Source organism: Camelus ferus, chromosome 9 (assembly GCF_009834535.1).
Source record: "Camelus ferus isolate YT-003-E chromosome 9, BCGSAC_Cfer_1.0, whole genome shotgun sequence".
Classification (NCBI taxonomy): Eukaryota; Metazoa; Chordata; class Mammalia; order Artiodactyla; family Camelidae; genus Camelus; species Camelus ferus.
Window position 1 is genome coordinate 56,586,960 of NC_045704.1, and position 9,986 is coordinate 56,596,945.

A 9,986-nucleotide genomic window follows, 5' to 3' on the forward strand; every position below is an offset into this window, starting at 1 on the left:
TCTGCCTGTCCAATCCTTCCCTCCTAAGACAGTCCTCATTACACAATATTCGCTCTATTCCTTTGACTCAGCTAATTTATTATTGAGGCATGATGATGAAGGCTGCTTCTGAAATGGAGAGCCTGTTAACGTCTTCTTGGCCCAGTCCCCTCTGGGTGAAGTTTTGCCAATAACAGCATATTTGAGTTGGGAGGTGATGTAACCTAGCCAGGCACAATTCAAAGGCCACCATGCCTTTGCTGCCCCACCCATCCTCCTTTCCCCACAGCTCTGTGCTCTGGGGTCTGCCCTGGACCCTGGGCAGCCCCTGCACCATGCTGCCCCTCCCTCCCTATGTGTGGTCTTCATCGCTGAGCACACGTGTGGACCCAGGAGACCAAGGGCCACTCCACATTTCCAAGCCTCAGTTTCCCCACCTGGCAAATAAGAGTGAATCACAAACGTGTGGCCCGCAGGGGAGTGGTGAGATGGACTGGGAAGTGGGCAGACAACTGTTCCTAGATCTGTAGTCCTCGGTGTGGTTGCTTCCAGCTCCTGGAGGTCAGCCCATTCATTGTCTGTTTCTTTCCATCTCTCCTGTGGGGTCTCCCATATAGAAGATGCCGAACAAATGAGTTGAATGGAAAATGAGTGAATAATAGGAACTTCTTTTTACATAATTAGAGGGAAAGAATAGAAACCTTGTTCTAAAATACGGCTTTAGAAGCCATTTTGAAAATTTCCATTTTATAGTGAGTCCTTTTTTCACTGACCTGTAGAAGCATTCAAAAAGACCTAAAGGAAAATTACAGTCTAGAGAAATGGGGTCTACTTGTAAAATGTCACCCTACTCCACAGGTCATTGGTGAAATGACGGTTTAAGAAACATTGAGTACACACTAAGATGCTACAAAAATTGTGGCTCTCATCGGGGTCTGTTTCTTGCAGCCGTCCAGAGGTGATCAGTCCTTGGATGGCTGGACACCACCCTCACCTCAAGGGTAGGTGGCCTCCTCTTAAAGGAGATGACCCAGAAGTTCCCCACATCACTGCTGCTCACGTGTCCATCAGGCAAACGTAGTCACATGCCGCACCTAGCTGCAGGGATAGCTGGGAAATGGGGGACTCTAAGCTACAATTTGGGTGGGTTCCATTATTAAAAGGTTGTAGGTGAGTGGTGTTAGCAATGGTTAGCAGTCTTTCCTACACGGAGCTGGGAAGGACCAACAGGCTCAATGCCCTGAGGAAAGACCAGGCACAAAGGGAACATCCTATAGCTGGGAGGAAAGCACAGGCAGCCTCGACACAGGCTGCATGTCCAATACGTTAGGGAACCCTGCCTGCTGTCCCCCACTGGTCCCAGACATGTCCTTCTCCACTCCGTCACTTCTACTCCAGAACAGTGTCTCCCATGCTGTCCCTTGAGTGATCAAAGACATTCCTGCCTCAGGACCTTTGCACTTGCTGTTCCTTCTTCCCCAAAGGATTTCCTCCAGAGATGTACATGCCTCGCTCCCCTAACCCCTTCACGATTTGCTCCAAAGTCATGGATCAGAAAGGCATTCCTGGTCACCTTTCATGCCCCTTCTCTCCAGCAGTCCCACCCTTATCCTGCTTTATTCCTTTTCTGTTTTGTTCTTGGCTGAACCCCCAGTGCCTGGAACAGTGGCACAATAAAGACTTATTGATTAATGAATGAAGAAAATATTTGAGAAAAATGTCAGCATGACCTGCTGTCACTGTGGGGGGCCCCATAGCCCAGAGGTCACATCCTGGCCCCTTTCTGCAGCCCTGCCTACACCCAGTGTCCTCATTTGGATCAATCTTCCCAGTGTATCCTAGCGCTCTCCCAGGGTGAGCCTGGAGTAGGTTCATTTACTTCCTAAATATTCCAGTGTCTTCAGCTCAGACTCAGGAATTAAGTAAATGGGAGCATCTGTGTACATATCTGAGAAGTTTGACGGGGAGGCTGGGAGGCCTGACCTCCTGTGGATAAAATTACAACAGCCTCACTGCTCCCTGCCTTGTCCCTGGGGATGACACCATGGCCCTTGGTGAGATGAGGGGACAGGAAGCTTCCTGGGAGGGGAGGGGTGCTGGCATTTACTGTCCACCTACTGCAGGCCAGGCCCTGTTACTGGAGTGGAAATGGGCCGGAAGCAGAAGCTGGTGGCTTTAAAACACATTTATAGAAATGAACAGCTGTTCTGAGGTCATCATGAAAGTGGAATATTTTACTGTCTCACATAGATGTTGGTTGAGAAGACAGTGCCTGTGGCATCAGCCCTGCTCTGGGGGAGGTAGTGACTGGTTTGCATGCGTGTTTTACCCCCACAAAGATTTTCTGATGTGCTGTGGGGCAGATTCTTGTTCCCAGCACAGCAGATCACAAGGCATCTGGGGACCTAGTCTTCTCACCTGTGCCAATCCCAGCAGCCAGCGTTTGGTGTGCATGTCTGGCCCAGGGACGCCTTTGGAAGCTTCTCCAAGAAAGGAGCACTTTGTCCCTGGGGTGCAGGGCAGGCCCAGGCTCAGTGGCTACACCAGAGAAGTTTTCCTCCTGCTCACACAATCCATTGAAGCGGCTGATCAGCACACAGCAGTTTGGGGTCGCATGTGGGTCATCTTGTAGCGCAGGGACAGCACAATTTTTCTGCAAAGGGCCAGAGTAAATATTTCCAGCTTGGTGGGCCATCTATTGCATAGACTCTGCCCTTGTAACCCGAAGTTCTGTAGAGGGTATCTGAATGAATGAGACTGGCTCTGTCTCAATAAAACTTTATTTACAATAATGGGCGGGATAGGGGGTGGGACATGTAGTTTACTGTCCCCTGCCTCAGGGCTTTGAGTATTCCCAAATCTGCAGCTGTGTTGGGTGGGGGCGAGAGGGAGAGTACAGACGACCATGCAGGGGCTGTTTGCGGCAGCTCCACAGTGTTGGGCACCTTCTGCCGCGTTCTACCCATCAGGATTCTGGCCTTCGCCCCTCTACCAGCAGGGAGGCTGGAAATGCCGAAGAGGGGTCAGATATTGGCAAAGAGTTGCAACCTCTGCCCCAGAGCCCCTGGGAAGGGAAAAGAACAGCCCTACAGTGCTTAGCGGTATAGCCTTAACACAGGATGGGCCTGAAGCCAGAAACCCGAATCTGAACTCAACTCTGCCCTTAACGTCTTGTCTGTGGGACAGTTTCCTTGCTCTTGAAAGGGGGCTGTCGGACTTCCCTCACACTGTCCCTTTGGCGATGAAATGAGATAAGATACGCAAAGTCTGGGTCCCGGGCCCCACACTTGGAGACCCTCAGAGACTGGGGGCTGTTTGACAGGTGTTTGAAATCCACCAACAAGCCAAGTTGGTGAGCATGTGGGGCCAAGATAACAGCCAGATCCCTTCTCTGCACCAGGAAGCCTGAGGTGGAGGCAGGATGAGGGTGGGAGTGGGAGAGGGGGACCACATTCCCATGAGTGGAACCCAGGACATCCTTTCTCCATCAACGGTGACTTACATGGCCTCATGTGCTCCCTGAGGTGCACTGAAGCCACTTCCAGTGCTGCCCATCTATGGAGCGGTGACCTAGCCTGACCCCTGTCCCCTGACTTGAGGACCTGGTGGGGTGGGCTGTGCGGCTCTGCTTCCCTCTGCCCCCACACCCCATCAGGGTCCGAGGTTCTCAACACAGACCCAATGACGCCTGCTGCTTCTTGCCCCACTTCCCCCTCCTCATTTTATTGGGCTGTGATTCACACACCACAAAACTCACCCTTCAAAAGTGTACCATCCAATAGTTTTTAGTGTATCCTTGGAGTTGGACAGCCAACATCTCTATCTAATTCTACAACCTTTCATCACCCCAAAAGGAACCCCACGCCCATTAGCAACCACTCCCCCCTCACCTACCCTCCAGCCCTGGCAACCACCAAACTGCTATGTCTGTGGTTTTACCCAATCTGGACATTTCATATACACGGAATCCTATGTGACCTTCTGTATCTGGCTTCTCTTACTTAGCATAATGTTGTCATGATGTGTCCACACTGTACCATGTATCGATACTTCATTCCTTTTTATGGCTGAATACTATTCCATTTGTTTACCTATTCATCAGTTGATGGATATTTGCATAGGCTTCTTTTAAAAAACATATCCTAGTTCTGGAATACTATCTTATAGAGAGAATCAGATCATAATTTTTGTAGTGAGAGACAGAATCCCCAACTAGCCCATTTGGGAATATATGCATATGGTACAGGGACTTCAGGAAGGCAGTAGAATGTAGAGGTTAAGAGCACAGTCTGGAACCAGATAGGCTGGGTGTAAATCCTGAGTCTCCCTGACAGTTGGGTGACCTTGGGATATTGACCTAAACTTCTTGTGCCTCAGTTGCTTCATCTGTAAAACAGGGATAATCATACCTTCCTCAGAAGGTGGCTGTGAGGATCAAGGGACATATGTAAAGTGATGGGACAGGAAGTGACATGCAGCTGACACCCCTTAGCTGCTGTGTTCGTCCCATAGAGGCGGTTGGTGCCCAGAATCTCTTTCTGCCTCTTTTGGTACGGTGTCCTGGTTTTCCTCTGAAAAACTCACCCTCCCATTCTCAGCCATGTGATTTGGGTGGGACTGAGCCCATCTTCGGATAGGGTGAGCCCCCAGTCATGTACACTAATCAGAGTAACCATAGTGGTTGGTTCAGGGATGTGGCCATTACCCACTCAGAGCCAGTAAGACTCAAAAAAAGCACATCTTGGGATTCTGGGAACAAAAGGTGTCTCTCTTCGGTGGGCTTGGTAAAGTGAGGATATGAGACTAGGAACTTGGGCAGCCATCTTGTGGCCATGAGGAGAGCCTGGGGCCACAGAGGGAAGATGCAGAGAATTGGAGTTTTCTATTTGACGTTGATGACATTGGTTAAACACTTGGATTAAACCACACCTGAACTCCTTATGGATTGCCAGTTAAAAGAGCCAATGAGTCTCCTGTTGCTTATTTGCTTGTTTAATGAAGTTTGAATAGAGTTTCTTGTACTTGGAAACAAAGCATTTCTAACTCATATCTGTGGGAGTGTCCTAAAAATATGTAGTGTTTGTTTAGATCCTCTCCCAAGTAAACTGCCTGCACATAAATCCTTGCCTCAGGGTCTGCTTCTGGGGGAGCCCAAAGATCTTGGCAAACCAAGATAGACCTCCTGAGAGCCTGTCCAGAGTCGGAACCCCTGTGCCATGTACGGCTCCCCCAGTCACCTCTCTGCCCTCTTCCTTGCTGGTACTTATCACGAGCTATGCTTGTCCTGTTTATTTCCTTCTTGACTTATCTGCCTCCCTACTCCACCCCCACCCTCCATTTAGGTCCAGGAGCATCTGTGTTGCTGACAGAACAATGTCTGGCACGTGGTAGGCGCTGAAGAAACGCTGCCCCAGAAACTAACGATTGCCCCTCCCAACTTCTGACTTGACCATTGCCCGGGAGTCGGGGAGCCCTTATCCCTGCCACCCATCACCTGGGGGTCCCTCCCACTTCTTCCCACATCCCAAGGTCAGCCCCAGCAGGCCCGGAGACTAGACCTGCCCCAATACACTGGAGAAGCCATTCATCACTTCTTAATATTGTTTAATGTTTCTCTCAGAGTTGCAGGGGTTGGGGAGCCCTGAAAGCTTAGTTAGGAAACTGCTGAGTTTCCCAGCGGTTTTATTTCAAGCCAGTTACTGATCACAATGGAAGCCTTTGCAACAGCAAGATAGGCTAATTTTAGCTCAGAGCGTCCAAATTCATTCTGTTTCCCTTTGTCCCCCTTACAGCAAAGGTGAATTATGAGAGTCACGCTGCCTTCCCCGCATGTCATCTGGAGTCCGTGGCCGCGGAGGCCGGGCTGGTCTCGCACAATCTCAGTCGAGCCGCTCCGGATGGTCCAGGAACTAAGGGGCCGATAGGGACAGTGGCGTCCCTTTGTTTTGTTTTATTTTTAACTGACTTTGTGTTCCCGGAGGTGCCCCTTGGTTGTATGTCAAACGCTGGATGAGACGGGCCCTGGGCAAAGATCAGGAAACACTGAGCTGAGGGCACTGCCTGCCAGTCCTGGCTTTGCTGCCTCTGACTGCGTGACCTACAGCACTATGTCCCCTCCCTGGGCCTCTGTGTCCACACCCATAAAAGGGTCAGGTTGAGAGAGCAGACCTGCTCTGAGCCTCGGGGACGGGGTCACCTGCCAGGTGGACACTCTCTCCACCTCACAGAAGCACTTGAGTGGTCCATGCACATCGACCCTCTGGCATGTCCTATCTGGCCTGCATGGGAGCAGGAATTAATTTTGTTTCTTATTTGAATGTCTTCGGGTCCAGCCAGCTCTCCCCAGCTCTCTTTCTCACTGTCCACTCCCCCGCCAGCATTTCCTGTAGGTCTCCCAAATGAAGGGCTCGTATGTCACTGATGAAGGCGCCCTCGGATGTGCTACCCCGAGAAGAACACAACCTCAGGGATGCAGCATGTGGCTGGAAAAGCCCAGCCTCCACCTAAGCACAAGGAGACATGGGATGGGCACAAAATGAGGCACGTCCTCACCCCATCTTTTCATGTCATCTATGTCAAAGAAAGTCTGTGGGAAGATTCTGATTACAGGAGGCTAAAAAGACAGGACAAGGAAATGCAGCATCTGGTCCTACGCTGGACCCATCCCGGAGGGGAAAGTCTAGAAAGGATATTATTCAGTCAGTGGACAAAACTGGACCAGACAGTAGATTAGATTAAAATATCGCATCCAAGTTAAATGTGCTGGCGTCAGTACCGCATGGTGGTTTTGTGAGAGAATGTCCTTATTTTTAGGAGCCAACAGCAAAGTATTTGGGGTCTCCCTGGGCTCTCCATCTTATAATGAAGGAGTTGGTTTACCTTAGAGCTTTCAATCCTTTTATTTTGGGGGAGGAGTCATAGTTTCCTTGGAGAATCTGATGAAATCATTGGACACTTTGCACTCGGCAAAGCACATGATGTACACATGCTTTGCTGCATGGCATCTTTACAGGCTCCCAGACCCCTTGTGGAAACCCTTGGCTGGGAAACCTTGAACTTATGGTCTTCTTATAGGCTTTCCAGTTACCACATTCTGAAGTTCTGACAGCAAAGGGCCATGATATAGTCACCTTCCTCTTAAATGGTCCTGAAAAACATACTGTGTATAGATAATTTTAAAAACAGAGAAAGCAAATGATAAAGCAAATGGGGCAAAGTGTTTTTAAAAAGATGTATTTGAGTAGTCTATGTACTATTTTTGTTCTTTATGACTTTTTTTGTGAGTTTGACTTATTTTCCAAATCAAGTGTTAAAAAAAAATCCATTGAACATTGGCCTTCTAGAGTGTTCTATGAGGCCTGCATGGGAGCAGGGATTAATTTTGGCAATTATTCAATAGGTGATGCCCATTACTGGCATTTCAACCCAAGGAAGAGTGGGGAGGGAGTTTAATGTCGCTGGAGAGAGGTGGGGGGGGTGCGCACATAGAGTTGTGCAGCGGGCACTGGGGGTGAGGAGCCCAGGTAGGATGGGCAGCTGATGGGCAGAGCTCTTCATAAACTCCTATTTCAACTTGAACTTCTTGCTGATTTTTGCTAAGGGAGCAATTCTGTGGATAGTCAGGGACCATGGTCGGCTTCTCTTTCTCACCTTTCTCTGTTTTTTACCTGCCTGTCTCTCTCCATGGTATAAATTGTTACAAGGGACTTCTCAGAATCACAGGCTGTACGCTGGGAGGGTTTTAAAGAACCGTCTCATCCACCTTCTTCAAGGGATCAATGAGGAAAGGAAGGCCCAGTGAAATCAATTTCTAGTCCACTGCTCTGCAACAAAGGAAGGGTAAGAGTTGGTGCCTAGATACCCCAAGACCACCCTCCTTGTTCTGCTCGGGGTAGCACGGAAATGTATTACAATCTTGTCTTGAATATTTTCTTTGAGGTCTTGGGCACTGTTTCAGATTAACATAAGAGCTGACAGACTAGAATGTTCTGTTGGGAATCAGACTACTTGGATCAAATTAAATGAACTGGCTGTGTGGCCTTGGGCAGATGGCTTTCCCTCTCTGAGCCTTGGTTTTGCCATCTTAAAATGCAGAAGTTGGTTTACTTAACTTCTTGTCCTTTTTCAGGAGTCATGAATTTCCCCGAGGATCTGATAAAAATCATTGAACCCTTTTTCAAAGCTGTGTATTTTGAGATGCACATCATCTCCAGGGGTTCACAGACCCCTCATGGAAACTGCCTGCTTAGACTGTCTTTTTTTTTTTTTTAAAGACTGTCTTCTAATGGGCCTTCTAGGTACCAATTTCTCAAGTTTTGAAAGCCATGAAAATAGAGCCAGTGGGTCAAGCCCCACTTGGATTGCATTGAAGAAACACTTCTTGGGCTCAGCTCTGTCTGGCTAGAGAGGTGTTGAACCAACATTTTCAAGTTGCCTCTGGGAGCCGTATGAAAATGTCTTGAAGTAGAGGGTTATTTGCTCTTTGCCTTCATCTGGAAAATTTCTACCTTTGGCTACAGTCATGCCCATTGGCCTCAGAGAAAAACAAGCCCTTCTGTGAATCACAAGACTCTTTTCAGCCAATGGAGATGCAGAGACCACCTAGCAACTTGCTGGTCATCCCCATCCCACCCAATCAGCATAAAGTAAAGGCTGCTTCATTGGGCTAGACTAACACGAGGAGACCAGTCCCCTGGGACATCACGGAGATTAAAAATAGAGCCTTTAATTAAGCCCCACATGTGAGGAATCAATTCCAATTTTCCACCTCTAATTTAGCAAAGAATTTCCACTGGGCATGTACTGAGACACTACAGAGCCTCACAATATTGGTAGTAGGCTTGCCTAGTTTTCTTGTAGTCCTGGTACACTTTTGTTCAGATGCCTGGTATGGGAAACGGAGGAAAATGGAGAGGTCCAGGTGGGAGTCAGTCACAGGACGGGCTGAGCTGGATTAGGGAATTATTGCATTAGGCAGGCAGCACACAAAAAGGTCTCCAATCAGAAGAGGGAGGGCCGATGTGGGGTCTGATGTGGGTCCCAGGGGTTCCCCGGTCTGTGGTGAACTCACACACCCTTCCCTCCACTGCCATGGGGGCCGTGGATGGGCACTGACTGGAGAAGGGAGGGTGCTAGAAGTCTTCGCATTCTTTTAAAAATCATTATTTGCAAATCATGCACCTTGGGATACAGAGCTCTCCACCCTCATAGCAGTTGGGAGGGTCTTCATGGGATCCCAGCTGGAAAACCACAGCCCAACCCCTGAAACTGACAGAGAAGGAGAGGGACCAAAGTCACAGATGGCTTTTATGGGGGGAAGGGCCTTTCCTTGTGTGACTGACCACATGCCACTAAGCAAAGTGCTTACTTGGTGAAATGTCAGCACAGGAAGGACTGGGGGGTGCACCCTGCAGACTGTTGGGGGTCTAGAGGGATGGGGACATGTGTGTGCCTAGCAGCTGGGAGGGCACCTGCAACAGTCATAGGGAATGAGGGTCAAGACCAGCATGGAGCTAGATACTGCTGTGGGTGTTTCCCTGGAACAGAGCCCCCAACCTTGGCACTGAGGTCAGGGGAAAGCGTGTGCCCAGCACACATAGTAGGCCTGTGCTAAATACCAGGGAAATGAATGAACAGCAAATAATTTGTTCTGATTGATGAAAGGCTAATATGCTTACACAAGAAATATATCAGATCCGCATTTGGACCTCCTCTCCTGTGCATTTGGATCCTAGTGCATCTTTTTCAGTGGACTGACAGCCAACAGCACGTAGCTGTGCGTGGCCGAATCACTCATGGGAGTGCATCGAGGCCTCTCCCGGGTGTGCTCAGCTCGGGAACAAAAGATGAGACTCCTGGACTTTGCACCACCTTGTAAAAGTAATAAACTTGTAGCTTGCCTGAACTGTTCCATCATTCCCTGTTCCAAACTGGTTCTCCTGCAACCCATCCAATTATCATCATCCACACCCACAGTCCATTCACATCACCCCTTCCTCCTGCATCTC